The sequence below is a fragment of the Halichoerus grypus genome, chromosome 1 (genome assembly GCF_964656455.1).
Source record: "Halichoerus grypus chromosome 1, mHalGry1.hap1.1, whole genome shotgun sequence".
Classification (NCBI taxonomy): Eukaryota; Metazoa; Chordata; class Mammalia; order Carnivora; family Phocidae; genus Halichoerus; species Halichoerus grypus.
The window spans coordinates 36,950,616-36,970,729 of NC_135712.1; the positions used below are offsets into that span (position 1 = coordinate 36,950,616).

General features: G+C 33.1%; 1 long non-coding RNA gene and 1 other non-coding gene across 2 annotated transcripts in view; one reads left to right on the forward strand and one right to left on the reverse strand.

The window, feature by feature from the left end:
• The window catches only part of LOC144379732 (uncharacterized), a 393,863-nt gene that overhangs the window by 190,218 nt on the left and 183,531 nt on the right, over positions 1–20,114 (reverse strand). The window lies entirely within an intron of this gene.
• Positions 2,734–2,875, forward strand: LOC118544701 (U4 spliceosomal RNA). Its single transcript, XR_013444153.1, has one exon. It is a non-coding gene; the product is annotated as a U4 spliceosomal RNA (small nuclear RNA).

Here is a 20,114-nt window from a genome sequence, read left to right on the forward strand (position 1 = left end):
CTCATGGGAAGAAGGGAGTATGGCAAGACTGAGCAAAGAGTAAGACTTGTGGTACAGATGCAAGCCATCCGTGGACCCTACAGGGAATGCCAAAACTGAGGTGGCTCTTCAAAGTGTTCCTGACTTGGAGTGAGGGACCTGAGACTGCATACCCTGTGTTTAGAAGTCAATGAAAACAGACTGCCTAGCAAAAGACATGTCTGTAGGAAAAGTAATCTCCAGTTTTGGCAATTCCTAAAAAGGACTGATAGTTAATGATTACCAGACAAGAATCTTCTCAAAAGTTTGGATGAATTCTTCAGTCCTGAAGAAGGTATATGCATGGTGCTGCCCAGTGTCATGATGTAGATAATGTTGAGAGATGTCCCAGCTTTTCAAAGAGATCCACCCATCTCCTTGAATATCCAGGGTGTGAGCAGCAATAATCAGAGTGTCCAAAGCCCTTTTAACAAAATAACCAACTTTATCAATGGAATATGATGTGACAAGTTAATTTCCATGTTAAATTTTGTTATGGTATAAATTCCTCAGAATTTATAGGGTTTATGATTCAGAAATCTCCAGTATCCTTTCAGAGAGATTCCTCTATTCCTTTGAGGAAGTAGTTTTCACAGACCCAATATATCTTTTTATTGAAAAAATAATTTTAATGCCTTTTTTATTACTCTGAAATGAAATTTATAGATAATATAACCTATCTGTAAATATAATTTCAAAAGATCAATATAATACTATAACTATAATATAAAGGAGAAATAAGAGAAAGTCATTTATAATAAAATAACATGCATTTCAATATGTAAATATTCAGGAATGACAAAATTAGAAGACATGGTAAAATAGTCAGATACTTGCACTATAAATTGCTACAAATATCCTTTATTGGAAAATCAAATACCACCAGAGGACTTGCTATCAATGGTCTAGTACTCAAAATTGAGAGTAACTAAATTCTCGAACAAAACAAATTAAAATCTTCTTTCCACTCTACTAGGATTTGCATTTCCTGGAAATTTATTGTATCTTAAAACTGTGAAGAAATTGTATTCATATGTAAAGAAAGTTAAATTCCAGGTGAAGTTCATTATAAATATGGTGTTTATCCTTGTGACTGACTGGTAGGACATTAAAAGCACATATGAAACAAGAAGTAATTTTCTTTGTGTGAGAACAGGTGCAGGCTGCATTCCTTGACAACTCATTAAATACCAGTATCCTTCAATCACTGAGATAATCACAAAGGCTCCCTACACTTGCTTAATGCCTCCAAGGACAAATACTCTTTAGTCAAGCATTACACCAAAGTGTCTGTTCAGCCATATAGAGCATGGAGGAATTGCTAAGCACTGATTATGTTTCTGGTGTTCATATATGAAATTTCAGCCAAGTCTCTGTATCATATCTTTCAAAGAGCTGGGTACAATAATTAAGAACTACTTTATTTGTTGAGGAGTTTAAAGGCATCCCCTTTTTCTTTTTTTAAAAAAGATTTTATTTATTTATTTGAGAGAGAGAGTGAGAGAGAGAGAGCATGAGACGGGGGAGGGTCAGAGGGAGAAGCAGACTCCCCACCTGAGCAGGGAGTCTGATGTGGGACTCAATCCTGGATCATGACCTAAGCCTAAGGCAGTTGCCCAACCAACCGAGCCACCCAGGCGCCCAAAGCATCCCCTTTTTCTATTTTTTTTTTTCTCATTAGACACAAAGAAAAGGCAAATTGCCTGAGACTTTTGTGAGGACATGGCTGCTATTCAAACAGACTGGGGACCTACTTTTCTGCTTAGGATATTTACAGTCATTAGAGATTAAACCATTCTGAGTGCCATTCTCAATCATTTAAATAAAAATACCACCAAAATTCATGGTCCTACAAAAATTAAAAGAAATAATCTATGGAAAATCCAGCAATTAGCTTAGTTTATGAGCAGCATATAGTTACTGATACTGGAATATTAAGCTACAAGATAGAGGAAATAACAAATGATAAATATAGATAGAGAAGTACTTAAATAAAGATATTAGATATACATATAAATAATCTCTGTATTGGCGAAATCCATTGATAGATGGGAAAATGTGGAGGGAGGGAGAAAGAGAATTGGATTCTAATATTGCTGTGTGACAATATCTAATTGTCCAACATCCTGACTTTGGCAAAGCACTGGGATATCTCATAGGTGAGGAGACCATACAATTTATCATCTAACATACGACATTTTGGAAATAAAAAAGATGCTATTAGTAATTATGCTAGAAAAACAGACATAACCCAAGAGGGCACCATGTAAATTAAGACCAGTGGACACCTTAATCAAAAGTGTTATCCAATCCCATTGGTGAACATGGTTAAAATAATCTTGACATATTTGACTTTCTTCTGTTGTTTTCTTTTTAGCTATTTAATTCATAATTTATTTTCCTTATATTTGCTTCTTTTAGTTTGTTTTTATTAATGTCATTCTTATATTTCTTTGTCATATTCTTTGATCAAAAATTTGGTAACTTGAAAAATTAGAATCCTTAGTGTTTTCCTGGTCTTACTAAATGTAGACATATTTAATTGTTCACCCTCCTATACACAACATATAAGCCATTACCTTCAATTTTTTTCAGGAATTATATTTAATTTTTTTAGATTCAACCATTAGGTAAAATTTTATTTCAGTTTATTCATTGCTTTTCAAATAATACACTGTTAATAATAGAGCTGTCTTTATAAAGATTAAAATCATAAGCTTTGCGCAGTGGCAGTATCGTAGCCAATGAGGTTTATCCGAGGCGCAATTATTGCTAATTGTCTTCATTATAGAAATCTTGTGTATCGTTCTTTGCATTTATCCTTATCTTAAAAGTACTTTTGATGCTAGTATAATTAGTTTTAAAAATTGTTTTCAAATTTTTAAATTGCTAATGTATAAAAACACAATTTGCTTTTACATATTTATGTCATATATTCTGACAATGCTAAATTTAGGTACTAAAATATTTTATTCATGTTTTATACATTCCTTTAAAATTATACATACACACAAAAATTTATTAAAGGTCTGAAAAGATTTTTACATCTACCTTTCCACTGTTTATGTCTTTTATTTTTTATTACATTTGTTAGGAACCTAGATCTATTGCATAAAAGTGGTCAGTGTATATCTTCTTTCCAAACTTAAGGGAAATTGTTCATTCTTACACTTTCAAATGTGATAGTATCAATTAATGTCAAACTTTGCCAAATACTTTTGTATCTATTGTGATGATCATATGATATTTATCCTATATTTAGCTAATTAATTTTTTAAAAATATTTAACCAAAATTCCATTTTGGAATAAACCCATTTTTCATGACATAGTGTCTTTTCATCACATTACACTTGATTTCTATTTTGTTAGTGACTTTTAAGTCTTATGATGATGGAAGATATGAACATATAAATATAAATGCATAATTCTCCTTTCTTCTAATGTATTTATCTGATTCTGGTGCTATGGGTATGATGGTCTCATAAAACAAGTAGGGAGTTGTTTTATTCCTATTAATGTTGGCAAAAAAAATTTAGTAATAGGGGCACCTGGGTGGCTCAGTCGTTAAGCATCTGCCTTTGGCTCAGGTCATGATCCCAGGGCCCTGGGATTGAGCCCCACATGGAGCCACACACTGAGCCCTGCATCGGGCTCCCTGCTCAGCAGGAAGCCTGCTTCTCCTTCTCCTACTCCCCCTGCATGTGTTCCCTCTCTCACTGTCTCTCTCTCTATCAAGTAAATAAATAAAATCTTTAAAAATTTTGATAATAAATAGTATTTCTTCTTTAAATATGTGTGGAAAACACTGGTAAGACTTAGTGGTCCTGGAGTTTAAAGATTTTTAATTAAGAATTCATTTTTAAAATACATATAGAAGGCTATTCATGTTTTTCATTTTTTCTTTTGTCAGTTTCTGTAACTTGTTTCTTAAAAGGAATTTGGCAAATTCATGTCAATTCCTATATTAATTGACATAATGTTATTCATAATAGTTTCTTATTTTTTTTAATGTTCGTAGAATTTGTAGTATTTTCCTTTTATTTTATGGCTGACATTGGTGAATTGGGTTTTCTTTCTTTTTTTTTGATCAGAATTAGGTTTTTAAAAATAAATTTTCGATGAGTCATGCTTCATTTCATTGGTTTCCCTGTGCGATTTTTTTTTCTGTTTTCTGTTATTTTTTATATCTGTAGTATATCTATTCCTTCTACTTAGATTTTAAATCCTCCCCATTTTTTAGCTTCATAAGATGGATGCTTAATTCTCTTAAAAAACTTTTGTTTTTCACGTGCAGTTAAAAGCACAAATTCTTTTCTGAGCTATGTTTGAGTTATACTTCAGAAAGTTTAATATGTTGTATTTTCATTTCCATTCATGTAAACTCTTTAGTAATGCCCACGAAGATTTCCTCCTGAATACACAAGATCATATTGTCATTTTCCAATAATTTAGGAATTTTCTTGATATCTATTATTTATTATTGATACTTATTACAGATTTCTAACTTAATTCTGTTGGTCAGATAACCTGACTTTAGGCTTTTGAGATCTAGTGGGGCAAATTTCATGTCAAAGCATATGTTCTATCTTGATGAATGTTTAATAAGCCCCTGAAAAGAATGTGAATTCTGCAGGTCTGTGTTGTAATGATCTATAAATGTCAAGGTCAAGTTTTTCAATAATGTTTCTCAAATCTTTATGTTTATGATATTTTATTCTACTTATTCTATCAATTACTGAGAATGGAGTTTTAAAACTTTCAAAATGATTTAAATCTATTCTTCCTTTATTTTGTAAATGTTTGTTTCATGAATGTTGAAACACTATTATTAAGTAAATGCATCCTCAGAACTTTTATATCTTCTTGACAAATTAATAAGAAATTTCCTTCTTCATCTCTTGTAATATTGCTTATATTGAAGGCTATTTTTTCCAATATTTATATAGCCATCCCATATTTTTGTTATAATTTACACTGGCATGACATATCATCTTTGACCAACTTACTTTTCAGTCCTTAACCTTTACATATTTAAAATGTGTCCCTTATAGGGGTGCCTGGGTGGCTCAGATGGTTAAGCGTCTGCCTTCGGCTCAGGTCATGATCTTGGGGTCCTGGGATCGAGTCCCACATTGGGGTCCCTGCTAGGCGGGGAGCCTGCTTCTCCCTCTGCCTCTGCCTCTCTCTCTCTCTCTCTGACTCTCATGAATAAATAAAACATTAAAAATAAAATAAAATAAAATGTGTCCCTTATAAATAACATATAGTTGGATCTTGCTTTTTTATATATATACCATTTGAAGTATCTGCTTTTTCATTTGTTTTCACATAATTTGCATTTAATATAGTTAATGATTTTGTTAGGTCATTAAAATATGATCTTTAGCATTCATTTTCAAAGTTGCCATCCTTTTTCATTTTTCTTCTTTTCCTGTTTTTGTTTTTTCTCAAAGACCAAGTAACTATATTTTAACATTTTATTTCTTCATAGCTATTGGCTTCTTTACTCTATACCTCCTGGTTTATATTTTAACTGGATACTCTACAGATTAAAGTAAACTTTTTTCTTAACTCATTGATATATACCATGAATTAATGTTATACCATTTCACATATATATTAGAGACCTTTAAAAATATACATACATGAAGTATATAAATAATAACAAATTTTCTCTCTTTTGTTTTGATGCTATTATGTTTTATATAAGTGTACAAAATTATAAATCTTAAAATGCAGTGTTACTGTTTTCACTTCATAAAGATATTTTGTAATGTTTCTTATAGTGCTTTTCTTCTGGTGGCAAATTCTTCCCATTTGTTTAACTGAATATATCTTTATTTTACAATTATTTTTAAAGAATATTTTCATTGAATATAGAAATGTTGGTTGAATTTATTTTTCCTTAAGCATTTTAAAGATTTTTTTATCTTCTTCTGGCCTCTTTATATCCAATAAGTCAGCTGTCATTCATTTTGCTTTTTCCCTTTAAATAATTTGTCCTTTTTTTCCTCAGGTTTTTTATAAGATATTTCTTTATCTTTTGTTTGCAGGATTTTAATCCTGTTATGCTCAACATAGTTTTCTTTGTCCCACTTGGGTTTATTGGTGATCTTGGATTTGTTAGTAGATATTTTTCTTTAATAGATATAGGCCTATTCAGGTCATCTATTTTTTCTTATGTGAGTTTTAGCATATTGTGTCTTCCAAGGAATTGATCTATTTCATTTAGGTTATCAAATTTGTGGGCATAGAGTTGTTCATAGCATTCTTTTACTATCCTTTTAATGTCTATAGTGTCTGTAGTGATCTCTTCTCTTTCATTTCTGATATTAATACTTGTGTCCTTCCCTTTTTTCCTTAGTTAGTCTGGCTAGAAGCTTACTGATTTTATTGTTCTTTTCAGAGACCCCGATTTTATTTCATTAATTTTCTCTATTGATTTCCTGTTTTTAATTTCATTAGCTTCTGTTCTAATTTTTATTATTTCTTTTACTGCTCACTCAGGATTTAATTTGCTGTTCTTTTTCTAGTTTTATAAGGTAGAGTCTTGGATTACTGATTTTAGATCTTCTTTTCTCATATGCATTCACTACTATAATTTTCCCTTTGAGCACTATTTTCACTGCATCCCATAAATTTTGATAACTTATGTTTTCATTTCATTTAGTCCAAGATATTTTTAAATTTTGAGATTTCTTCTTTCATATCCATATTTAAGACTACTAAATTTTTCTTCTGTAGTATCCAGTCTGCTGTAAAACTCATCCATTAAATAAGGCAATTCATGATAGCCCTTACTCTCAGGCAGTGGTTGTCAATCAGAGACAATTTGCAGCAAATAAATATTTCACTATGTCTGGAAACTTGTTTTTTTTTTATTGTTGTGACTTAGGGAAGAGATATTATTGACATTTAAAATGTAGAAGCTGAGGATACTGCTAAAGAACCTAAAATGCACAGGAAAGTCCACTAAAATGAAGATTTATCTGGCCTAAATTGTCAATAATACCAAGATTGGGACACCGTGCTCTAGGGATTTATTTTTTATTATTATTTTTAATCTTCCTAAAGTGTGGCCTGAAGTTTCAAGTAAATGTCTGGTCTTTTCTGTGGTATCTTTCCAATATGTATGGTCAGAACTCTAAGATCGTTCACTGCTTTCCCAACGTCAGAATCTCTTTTCAATTGACAGCACCAAGTAACTATTTTCTGTAAAGCCTGAAAGATCTTTTTGCATACACTCCTGAACAACCAGAGAAAGAATCAATGAATTCCTATACAGGTTTGGAGGCTTCATTTTGCATAGATATTTCCTATGTGTATTATGTCCCCCAAATCCCAACCTTCCCATGATGATTACTATGATTCTCTGTATGATTACTAAATGAAATCTATGCATAGGTTAAAAACACATCTTTCATGGAGCCAACATCATTCTCTGATTATTTGGGGCTCTTCATGTACCAACAAAGAAGGACACCTGTATTGGGAGAGTACTTGATCCTGATAAGGAAGACTGGGTTAATGTTATACCACTGGAACAAGGAAGACTACATTTGGAACCTAGAGGATTCATTGGAATGCCTCTTTGTACTTCTGTGCTCAGTAATCCAGCTGAATACATTGACTCAACAATAACAAGACAACCAAGAACCCTGATCCTAAAGGAATGTAGATGAGGATCAACCAAATACATGAAGATCCTTATTCACCAACATGCTGGTGGAATGTAAGAAAAACAGAATTGAGAATAGAAGAAGGCAGCTATGAATTCATTTTTACTAACTACAAAGTGAGGATTGTAAATGCTATATTATTATAATGTATTTCTCCTTTATACAACAATAGAGAAGAACACTGATGGTAGATAATAATTTAGAATTTAAGTGGAAGTGTAACAAAATTATTTGTGTCCCCCCCCTCCCCCGGTTGGGGGCTTAGTCTTTAAATCATACAAAGGATAAGAGTACAAGCTAAAGGCTAAAGGTTGGTAAATTCTACTGAATATTTCCCATGTGCTGTGGGAGGTTGGCATATCTAGACTTACAGCAACTGGCTATCTTGCCCTCTGGCTGCTCTTTGGGTTTGGTCCATGGGTAGTACCAAGAGGATATTAGAAAAAGGAGAGGAATCAGGTCGGTTCTTTACTAAGTTCTCACCTTGCTTGTCTCTTATTTAGTTTTCCTAGGTTTCTTTGTTTGCCTCTGAAGAGTTTCTCTCAGATGTTTGTGTCTCTCAACCAAATATTTCCTCCTATCAGGTATCCTTTTCCACATAAGATTCTGTGTCTCAAAGTTCTGGAAATGTCCTCTCTATATCCTCTTCATCCCTAACAGTGGTAAAGCAGAGCCCCAAATCCTACAATTACTTACTCCTGTACTGTATTATTCTTTTTTGTATCTTTGTACATTGCATTTCCCATTTTAAACAATCTATTAATCTATCTTCAGATTATCCTAATATGAGTGCACCATATATTTTCTGTTGAAGTGAATGATACAATTTCTATCCCCAACAGACTTTCTTTTGTTAAATGGCATCTTGAGTAAATCTGCCAAAATTGGCTTAATCACATAATTAATCATTTAAGAAGGATACATTAGAGAATGAAAGGGAGATAATATTAATGTAGTAACAGTATTAAAAAGGTAGTGCATCATGACAACAGGTGTTATTAGGGACTATTCCAAAGAACCCAAAGTATGTGATCAACCCAGCCAGAACCCTTTGGGTTCACATATACAATGCCATCAAAATTTCAAATGTGTATTATTAAGAAGTAGTACTTATTTGAATATATCTGACCATTACCAGGTTTGGTTTGATCTGGATCTGAAACACAGAAAATCCAGAAATTCTTACAAAACAAAGGCCTCTGTTCAATGTGCCATTGTTAATAATTCTAGTGGCCTGGAAGAAATAACAAATATCTAAGGACTTCAGCTATATAAATTTATATCAAAAACATGTCAACAGATGTTATGAAGCAGTACTTCAAATTGGATGGAAAGTATGGAGAAGGATTAGGGTGAAAAGAAATGAATAAAATATAACAATAAGGAGGAAATTAATTTGAAAGTATATTTTTGATATAGTATTGAAGTAATGGTATAGATTCATTGAAATCCAGACTTAATTTGCTTTACTTGGAGGTTTTCTGATCTGTTAACGAACTTAGTATCCCCCATTAAAACTATGTGTTTTATGTGAAGACAGATCATTTGCAACAGATAACAAATGTTGAACTCATTATAATATCTGAGTGACTAATTTTTCATAGAAGATGAAAATCATGACAGACTTTAGGGAGAAACACTACACTGTTCTGTCCTGGACTTTCTAGTCTAGAGCACAGCAGCAAATTAAAGAAAAAGAAAAAAGAAAACAAAGAAACAACACATGAACAGAAAGTTCTTTTTGCCCCTGATATCTTTGTTGCAATTTCTGAGTTTGAAATATTAAGGTGAGGTCCATGAGGAAAGAGTATGATTTAAAGCCATTTTTTAACTAAAATATAAACACCTAAAAAACACTATTATAAGAATCAAACATACAGAGGGATAAGAGGGATAAAATACATCTTTGTTTAAAAAATTGGATTGTTAATCTTTATGAGGTAAATTATCTTTTGAAGGCAGATTATTTGGCAGCACATTTACATAACATCTCTTTATTAAAAAATGTGTTACTGTCTTGTCTTGATCTTTCAATACTATAGTGATTATAATTTTTATTCCGTTGGACAAAATAAATATTTTTCCATTAACCATAAAAGAGAATATCAGTTTTTAAATTTTATAATTAAAGCTCTCTTCAACTTTAGTTTGGTAAGGCAATTTGAAGCTTTATGAAATAGAAATGTTAGAATTATTTGTATATCACTAGAAAGCTTTGTGTTATCTGATGGAAGTATTTGTGTTATGTAATTAAATTGAAGTGTGAATATCATTTTAATTGTATTCACTCTTCCCACATGGTGAACTTTAACACTGACTATCTAGCAAGAACCTCCTGAACTGGTTTTATAGCTAGAATCAAATTAACTTTAATTATATTGTCAAGGTCTCTTTTAATTTTAATTTCCTTGATACATCAAATTTGTAGATAATGATTTAGATGCCACTGAGGGAAAACTGTTCAAATGGGAAGTTATTATGTATCATATCTTACTTGTAATATTGAATGTTTCTATTCTTATAATATCACAGTTTTGAAAATGTCATTAGCCCCACCCATTTCCCTTTGTTCTATCTCAGAAGTTACTAACAACAGGCTGTTCCAATATAAGGTAACAACTTGCAGTGACTCTCCCTGAAAATGTACTCATCCTTTAGAGTATGCTCTGCCTGAACTTCAGGTAGTTCATAAATGTCAGGGGATTAATGCACCAGGGATAATCATAAAAAAATGAGTGTTGAGTGTTGGTGGATAAATATCTTAATTACCTCACTAATTCACTATGATTCTGAGATGTGTTCCACAAAGTTTCCCACAGTCAGTTTCCAGTGGGATTGAACACCAGTTGCCCACACCAACAACTCATTCGTACCTATCTTACTTTAGCTTTCCTCCCTTTCTTGTCTCAACTGCTCACTCCTAAAAGTGCTTTCTGGCATTGCCTGCCAAATAATCTGCTTGCAACCAATCCTCTTCTCAAAGGCTACATTTGGGGAACCCAAACTGAGACCACTAATCTTAAAATATTTTGTTTGATTTCAGCCATTTAAAAGCAAAATTAAATAGAACCTTATCTAATATGTAACAAATTTGTACTAACCACAAAACCACACAATGTGGTATATTCATCATGGTTCTCTAGAGAAAACTAAGAGGAAAACTTCTCTAGAGAAGACTAAGAGGATACACATAGGAAGAGATTTATCTTAGGGAATTGGCTCACACAATTATGACAGCTTTGAAGTCCCATGATTTGCCATTTGCAAAGGTGGAGAACCAAAAAGCTGGTAGTGTAAGTCATTCTGAACCAGAAGGGAGAACCAGGGGTCCAAGTGATGTAGATTCTAGAACGGGTCTGACAGCCTGAGAACCAGGACCACTGAATGCAGGACAAGATTGATGTCCCAGTTCAAGTAATCAGGGAGGAAGAGGCAAATTCTTCCTTCTTCTACCTTTTTGGTCTGTTCAGGCCCTCAACCGATGGGATGATGCCCACCCACATTGGGAAGGACAAACTGCTTTACTGAGTCAATCAATTCAAATGTTAATTACATCAAGAAACATCCCCACAGTCACACCCAAAAATAATGGTTAACCAAATATCTTGTCACCCCATGATTGAGTCAAGTTGAAACATAATATTAACCATCACAAGTGGCTTTCAAACAATCTACAGAGTGGAGCATAAAGCTTCTTAGTTTATATTTAGAAGTTTCACAATGGTAAATCTCTTGAAATAAAATATTCTATATGCAAGAGTTAAGAGTAACTAAACTGAGCATTTTCTAAGTTACTTTTTAACATATATAGTGAAGCATAATGAAATAGAGTAATAAGTGTGCCAGGAATATTTCTTAAGCAATAATCAAAAACCAAGCAATATTTTGGAAAATCAAACCTAATATGTTCTCTGTAAACATTCACCACTTTCAAAGATAAAAGAGAGAGGAGTGACATCAGTAAGATTGGTGGAATAAAGAACTCTAAATATCTGTCTCTCCATAAAAGTAACAAAAAACACAAAAACTGTCACAACTATTTCATAGTTCTAGATACTAATCTAAAGCCTGCAACAGCCAGGGGAATGCTTAATCAAGAAAAAAAAAAAAATCTCTATCTCAGTAAGAATGGTGAGCTTTGTACATTTGTAAGCCACTCTGGTCCATCTCAGACTCCCCAGCTCAGTGGTGACACTGAAAGAAACAGCTAGCACTTCAAGTATAGGTACCAATACTGCAGAGAGCAGAACAGACCCTATTCACATACAGAAAAGTGTGGTTGTTTTGGCCTGTCTTGTGGTTCCATGGAAGAAAGGCTCAGGGGCTTGCTTTTATCTCACTTAATTCAAACACTCCAATTTTTGATGTTAATATTTAGGGAGCATTTCAGGAAAACATATATAGACATCTACTTGTTGTTGCTGCCTGGAGCAATGGATAACAACCAGAGCAAGCAACAGACTAATCAAAACCTGGAGACATTCTGGGGAAGAGATGCTTTAGGGAGTTAGGGCTTTGAAAATCGCCAACATATTCTTGGGAATCTAGAAAGTTAGATGTATGCCTAGAGCTGTGTACATGCTTAAGAAAGACATGGGAAGGCCCTAAGTTCTCACCTTTGGCTAACATTTAATTACTGTGCAAGCAGGAAATAAGGGGTAAGGTAGAGATTTAAATCACCTTGTTTAATATTAAAGACATGCCCTGACACACACACTTACACAGATTAGCAAAAAAAACACTGGGAGGTTTTATTTTGGCTCCAGGTATTTAAGGAAATCTCTGCCCAACCACTAGCTGATCACTAAACTAAATGGAACAGAGTTTTCAGAAGTTATATGTGACCAAAAATAGACCTACAAAATTTGGTCAGGAAAGTCTCTAAACGAACAACATTACAATACGCAGCAACAACAAACCCTGGGAAGGAGAAGAATTTTATTTCCAGTTACCACACTATATATACAAAATGTCTAGTTTTCAACACAAATATTATGAGGCATATAGAGAAACAAACAAAAAATATGGCTTAAACCCATAAAAAAAATCAATTCATAGAAATCTCCCTGAAGAGGGGCGCCTGGGTGGCTCAGTCGGTTAAGTGTCTGCCTTCGGCTCAGGTCATGATCCCTGGGTCCTGGGATCGAGGCCTACATCGGGCTACCTGCTCCGCGGGAAGCCTGCTTCTCCCTCTCCCACTCCCCCTGCTGTGTTCCTTCTCTCGCTGTGTCTCTCTCTCTGTCAAATAAATACATAAAATCTTAAAAAAAAAAAAAAAAAAAAGAAAGAAATTTCCCTGAAGAAACCCAAATATTGCACTTACAAAATCTTCAAAACATCTATTTAATATTTTTTCAAAGAGGGGTGCCTACTTTTGAGCAACCAACTCTTGATTTCAGCTTAGGTCATGAACTTGGGGTCCTGGGATCGAGCCCAGTGTTGGGTTCTGCACTTAGTGGGGTGTCTGCTTGAGGATTCTCTCTCTCCCTCTGCCCCTCCCCCCCAGTTTGCATGTTCTCTCTCTCTCTTTCTCAAATAAATAAATAAATCTTTAAAATACTTTTTTTTCCCCACAGAACCAAACAGAATGATATCTCACCAAACAGAGAAATAAGCCAAGAGACAGAAGTTAAGAACCAAAATAAAAATTCTGAAGCTGAAAAGTTGACTAGAAGAACTAAATGGCAGATTATAATACCTGGTAGGTCTATATGCAACATAAAGTAGTTTAAAGAGTTGGTTCTGTCGTAATGTTTTACCTTAGGAAAGTAGTCAAACAAAACAGAAAAAAAGTACAGTCAGATAGATCTGACCCATTTATTTTCTCCTGCTAAATACATTTCACTATATTTAGAAACTACGTTTCAAATGTATTAGTTTTTCAGATAATTTCAGAAATCACAAAGCAACCATAGTTCTTGTGTGTGACTGAAGGACTTGTAAAATATGAATTACTAAATAAATGCTTAATAATAACATCCAAAACACGGTTAGATTTTAGGTAGAAGAAACTGATAAGGAGTTATGATAACACCTGCCACTTTTGACACGACAGATCCCGATGAGGAGCTGTACTAAAAATGCTTGCATGGCTAATGGAAAACCTCTAATACTGTCTGCAATATGTAGCATATGCAAACAAGCAAAGGAACTACCTGTTCTATTTCTCCTATCTATCTAAAGAGGGTATAATAAAACATAAGGCCATTTATACATGCCAAATGTTCCATGGCAGTGATAAATGTGAACCAAAGCACTACTAAATTTTAAAACAGCGTTAGAAAGAATGTCCATTATGCTACATGTTTTATTCCCAAATTTTAAAAATAGATTTAATTTTTATTACAATATAAATATTAAAAATGTGTGACTCTAGCTGCCAAATAAAACGTTACTACATAAAATAAAATGCCATAATATCATAAGTAAAATTCATGGTTGTGTTTAAAATGGTATTCTCCTTTGTGTGTCAATTTTACCCTTTTACAGAAAATTAATTCTTGAAACAATCTAATATTCTGAACTCTTAACTTTTCTAATGAATTTTATATTCCACTGAATTACAAAACTTAAAAGAAAATATAATAAAATATCAACCTTCTCTTACTGTGTTTTAAAACTATTCTTGCAAAGCTGATAATAAATATATTTCATTTATAATATCTTCCTATTTTAAATGTGAACAAAATTTAAATTTTCTCTGGTAAAAGTTTTTATTTGAAAGTTGTGAGTGATGATTTTAAGCAAAACAAATAACCATAGAAATAATTCCCTTGGCTTTAATTGACTTCTGCTTTTATTGCAAGTAATTGTGTATAATTGCTGTCTTTCCAAGTTATAATAAACAAAAAGAAAACATTAAAATAAAGTAATTTTCAAATCAAGAATTATACTTGAGTGATTGTTCCCATAACAATTACTGATTGCGTCTGAATTCATTGTCTTTTCTATGCAAAACAAAGTATGTGTTATTTAGCCAAATTTCATAGAGTTAATTTCTTTCATAATACTCAGTTGCAAATAGTTTGTACAGAATACTAAAGAAATAAATTATATTTACAGAAGAAATAAAATTCATGTCAAAATATTAAAGGATTAAGTATTGCAAACAGCATATAAATTAAATTTATAGGATACATTTAAATGTATATTTGTGTTTTTTGAGTTATGTATTTTAAAGAGTCTTAAAATTATCACGGATTCTTTTAAAATAAAATATGTATCATATGGAAGTGGGATGTGGCATGGGTTTTATAAGAACATAAGCAACAAAAGACTTCATAAAGGACAGCTTAAAGAAAAGGAAGCTAAAAAATAAAGTGGTCAACATGAAAGTACATAAGAAAAGGGAACTAAACTATAAAGAACCAATTATGGCATGCAGGAAAAAGATAAAGGTGGTAATAATAGACTATGTTAGCTATTTCAATCAAAAGGGACAGGGATGTTTTTTAACAAATATATCAGAAAAAGAAAAACACCAATGCAAATAATAATATTCAGCAAGAGACATAAAATTAAAATCATTTTCAAGTGTTGACTCTTAGACTTTCAGCTCCATATTATTTTAAACTAGGAAGAGAAAACATTTAAAATACTAAAAATTTATACAAAATGATTCAAAAGAAATCAAATGTGAAATTTTCTAGCTGAAGCTTTCATTTTCTGCCCCCATAGACCTATAACAAATTTCTGTTTAGGAAGAGAGGAAATATATATCTATAAAATAATAAATGTGTAAACACAAATTCATGGTATATTTGCCTTAAAATTAAAGGTCAAATATTATAAATTTATGATAATGCTACATATAATTACTACATGTCATCCTCTTAAAGGTTAAAATAGCTACAAAAGATTGTCAATACAAAAATATTCCAAGATATTGCAAATATTTTGAAGGGCTATAAATGAACCATAAAAATAAATGATATATTTTTTCAGTCGTATCAAGCTTTCTAATGAGTTACCCTGGGAATAGGGTCTAAGCTGAGTGTTCTAACTTCTTCATTAATAAAATAAGAGAAAAATAAATAGGACATCATTTTAAATCTTAACTTTTGCTAAATTAGGATCAGTTAAAAATAGTAAAATATTATAATGAGATCTAAACAAGATAAAAATAATTTAAGGTACTAAATGACAAAATGTTATCAAACTTACTTAACTTCGTATAGACTATATATAAAATCACAAATAAAATCCAAACATATTTCATTTCCATTTTTTGTAAATAAGTATTGTCTGTGGTTCAGTAGAGGTAAGGGATCTATAAGGATTAGAATATAATTTGTGATAAAATTTTTCTTTTGCTTACTTAGATATAGTCTCCTTTAGGAATGTGCAATCAAAACAGTAAGGAGTATTATTAATACTTTTATCATGGTCATTCATATCTAAAATACAAATTTAATAGTAATATAAGTGATGCTGGTTGGCTAGTTGGAGGAATTACTTAATAGACCTGGAGGCTCTCAGCAGCACACACAATTTTGTGAAAATCTTTCATCATATCAGGTTGCCAAAACAGTATCACAGGATAATGAGCTGCCAATTTTAGGTTAAGATGTGAAGAAATTCCTTATAAATTTACATTCATACTTTTATTTTACATTGAGGAAATCCTGGCATTCATGAGAGTCTTCCCCCACCCCACCTCTGTCTCTGTCTCTGTCTTTCTCATTCTCTATCTGTTGAACCTGAAACAGCTTCCTAAAATGTATTAAGTTTTAGAAAGCTTACATCTGGCCTGGAAAATGTAGGTAATGACTATGAATTCTAAATAGAGATTGCTCATCTAATACTTTTTATATCTAATTTCTCAGGGTTTTATCTCCAATATTTCTAATTTCCACATTTTAGCTATGTAAAGACTTCCACTAGCAGATATAAATAATTCATGTAGGTTAATATTTAAGTGTGTGTGATATATTACTTAATATAGTATAATATTCTTATCTTTAAATAATAAAATGACATTTAGACTATCAATTCTTTACATACTTGGTCTACTCTGCTCTGTAATAAAAAAAAAGGAATATAGCATTTTAACTCTAATATTTAGTATCAAATTGTTAAAAATATTTTCACCAAGGTGACTTTCTTGTGGATTGGAAACATGTACACTTCATACAATAAGCAAAAAATAATCACTTCACCCTAGGCTATAATAACTTCTCAAATGCATCACTAAACAAGTTTATGGGTGGCTTAGATTTTAGGGAAAGAAACCCACTTAAAACTTCATTAAATATATATGTGTGCCAATGATATATTTTACTAGTGAGGATTTTTTTTTTTTTTTTGGTCTGGCACTACTTTTCATTGTTGTTAATTATATTGAAATATGTGAATCAGTCCAGCCATGAAAATGAGCACTGAACCATGTATCTAGGGTCCAAAAGAAATCAGGGCAACCTAATGAAAAGCTGGTAAAGGGCCTCATGGGGGTAAGGAAGTAGGTGGAATGAAACACTTAATACATGTTGCTTGTCTTTTTTAAAGATCATTATGTTGGTGTTTTTGGGAATCTGTAGGGGAATTCTGAATGTATCTGAAGAAGAGAAACACTAACACTTTCTCAATTTCAAAAAAAAAATTACTTAAAAACTTAGGAGGATTGGAGGCATGGGAGAAGCAAAAGAATCAATATGAAAATGAATAGGTGCAATGCAAATTTTGCAAATCAAGTTTCTCTAAAATTATTATTTTCCTCATACCACACTTTATAATTTTACATACCATGTCTTTAAACTAAGATACCCAACAGATAAACATAAGATACTCCTTTGGTTTGTGGCTATTAAAACTTATCAGAGTAATAGCTACTAAAAATGACCAAATGCATTTTCATAAAAAATGATAGATAGTGGGGAAGGTCGAAGAAGGCACTGTGGTAAGACTCTGAATTCATCTCCTCCACAGATACAGCAAAACTACACCTAGACATAGACCTCAGTTCTTCCTGAAGAAGAGTGCTGACTAGCTCGACACAAAAAAGAAGTATCACACAGAGCACATCAGGAAGATGGAGACATGATAAGAGGAGAAACTCACCTCTATGCAGTGAACTACAGTGGAGGGATGGGTGAGGCTGAGGGACTGGGAACAGGTTTGTCTGCCTTGGGTCACAGGAGAAAAAGCTGTGGTTAAAAAGTGCAACTAGAATATAAAGGAATGAGCCTCAGAGCTCTGCCAAATGGTGGGGGAACTGCTGGAACTCTCTCTAGGGTTGGAGGGCTTGACAATTGCAGACAGGTGCAAGGTCTAGGGAGCCTAGGCAGCTGGCTGCCTTAGCAGGCCCTGAGCTCCTAGCCCACACCAGCCCCAGCCTTCCCACGAAGCCGGCCCCAGTGAGCTGCACACTGGGACACCCCTGGACAGTGTTCACTATAGCTTCAGTCATCTCGCCAAGGTGACATAAGCACAAAGCATCCCAGTCCACCCCAGGTTCACACTTGCCTCAGCTCCAGATGACTTGCCAGGGCACCCCCCTATGCAAAGCACCCTAGGGTCCCTTCCCCCCTCCCTCCCATGTTCAAGTTGGCTCTAATCATCCTGCCAGGGCTACCTGTGTACAAAAAACTCTGGGATCTCAATTTGCACCCACTTCAGGTTCAGCTGTCTTGCCAGAGCATCCTCTGCACAGAGAGCCCCAGGACCCCCTGGCCCATGCCCACTTCAGTTCCAGCCATACCCTGAGGCAATCCCAATGTCCTGAGACCTCCTGCTCACACAAGTTCCAGCTTCAGCCAGCCAGCCAAAGGCCAGGCACACACAGTCTATAACAGTCTACACAGGGGACATCCCTATACAAGGCTATTCCTTCAAGTTCAGAAGAGAGGACTCAAAGATATAAAATCAGAAATGAAAGAGAAGTAAAAACCAACACCAAAGAAATACAAAGGATTATGAGACTGCATTGAAAAATTATCTGTCAATAAATTGGACAATTTAGAAGAAATTGATAAATTCCTAGAAATGTACTATCTTCCAAAACTGAATCAGGAAGAAACAGAAAATCTGAACAGACCAATTACTAGTAACAGAATTGAATCAGTAATTAAGAACCTCCCAACAAACAAAAGACCAGGACCAGATGGAGTCAAAGTTTAATTCTACCAGACATTTAAAGAAGAGTTAATACCTATTCTTCTCAAACTATTCCAAAGAAATAGAAGAGTATGGAAAGCTTCCAAATATATTCTATAAGGCCAGCATTACCCTGATACCAAAGCCAGACAAAGACACTAACAAAAAACAAACAAATAGACAACAATAACAACAACAACAAAACAGAAAAAAGAAAAGAAAAAAGAAAACTACAGGCCAATATCCCTGATGGACACACATGCAAAAAGCCTCAACAAAATATTAGCAAACCGTATTCAACAATATACTTAAAAGGTCATTCACCACAATCAAGTGGGATTTATTCCAGAGATGCAGGATGGTAAATACCTGCAAATCAATCAACATGATACATCACATTAAGAAAATGAAAGATAAAAACCATATGATTATCTCAATAAATGCAGAAAAAACACATAATAAAACTCACCATCTGCTCATCAAAAAAACTCTCAACAAAATAGGTTTAGAGGGAACATGCCTCAACATAATAAAGGTCATATATAACAAACCCACAGCTAACATCATACTCAATGGGAAAAAGCTTAAAGCTTTTCCTCTAAGATCAGGAACAAGACACGGATGTACACTCTCACTTTCATTCAACATAGTACTGAAAGTCCTAGCCACGGCAACCAATCAAGAAAAATGAACAAGAGTCATCCATATGGGTGAGGAAGAAATAAAATTGCCACTATTTGCCCATGGCATGATATAGAAAACCCTAAAGACTACCAAAACAAAACAAAACAAACTATTAGAATTAATAAATGAATTCAGAAAGTTGGAGGATATAAAATTAATATACATATTTTTTTTTGCATTTTTATACACTAATAACAAAGTAGCAGAAAGAGAAATTAAGAAAACAATCACATTTACAATTGCACAAAAAAGAATAAAATACCTAGGAATAAATTTAACCAATGAGGTGAAAGACCTTATTCTGGAAACTATAAAATATTGATGAAAGAAATTGAAGATGACACAAACAAATGGAAAATATACCATGCTCATGCATTAGAAGAATTAATATTGTCAAAATGTTAATAATACCCAAAGCAACATACAGATTCAATTAAATCCCTATCAAAATACCAACAGCATTTTTCACAGAACAAATAATTCTAAAATATCTGTGGAACCACAGAAGACTTTGAATAGCCAAAGCAATCTTGAGAAAGAACAGAACTGAAGGTATTACAATCTCAGATTTCAATATATACTACAAAGCTATAGTAATCAAAACAGTATGGTACTAGCACAAATATAGACACAGATCAATC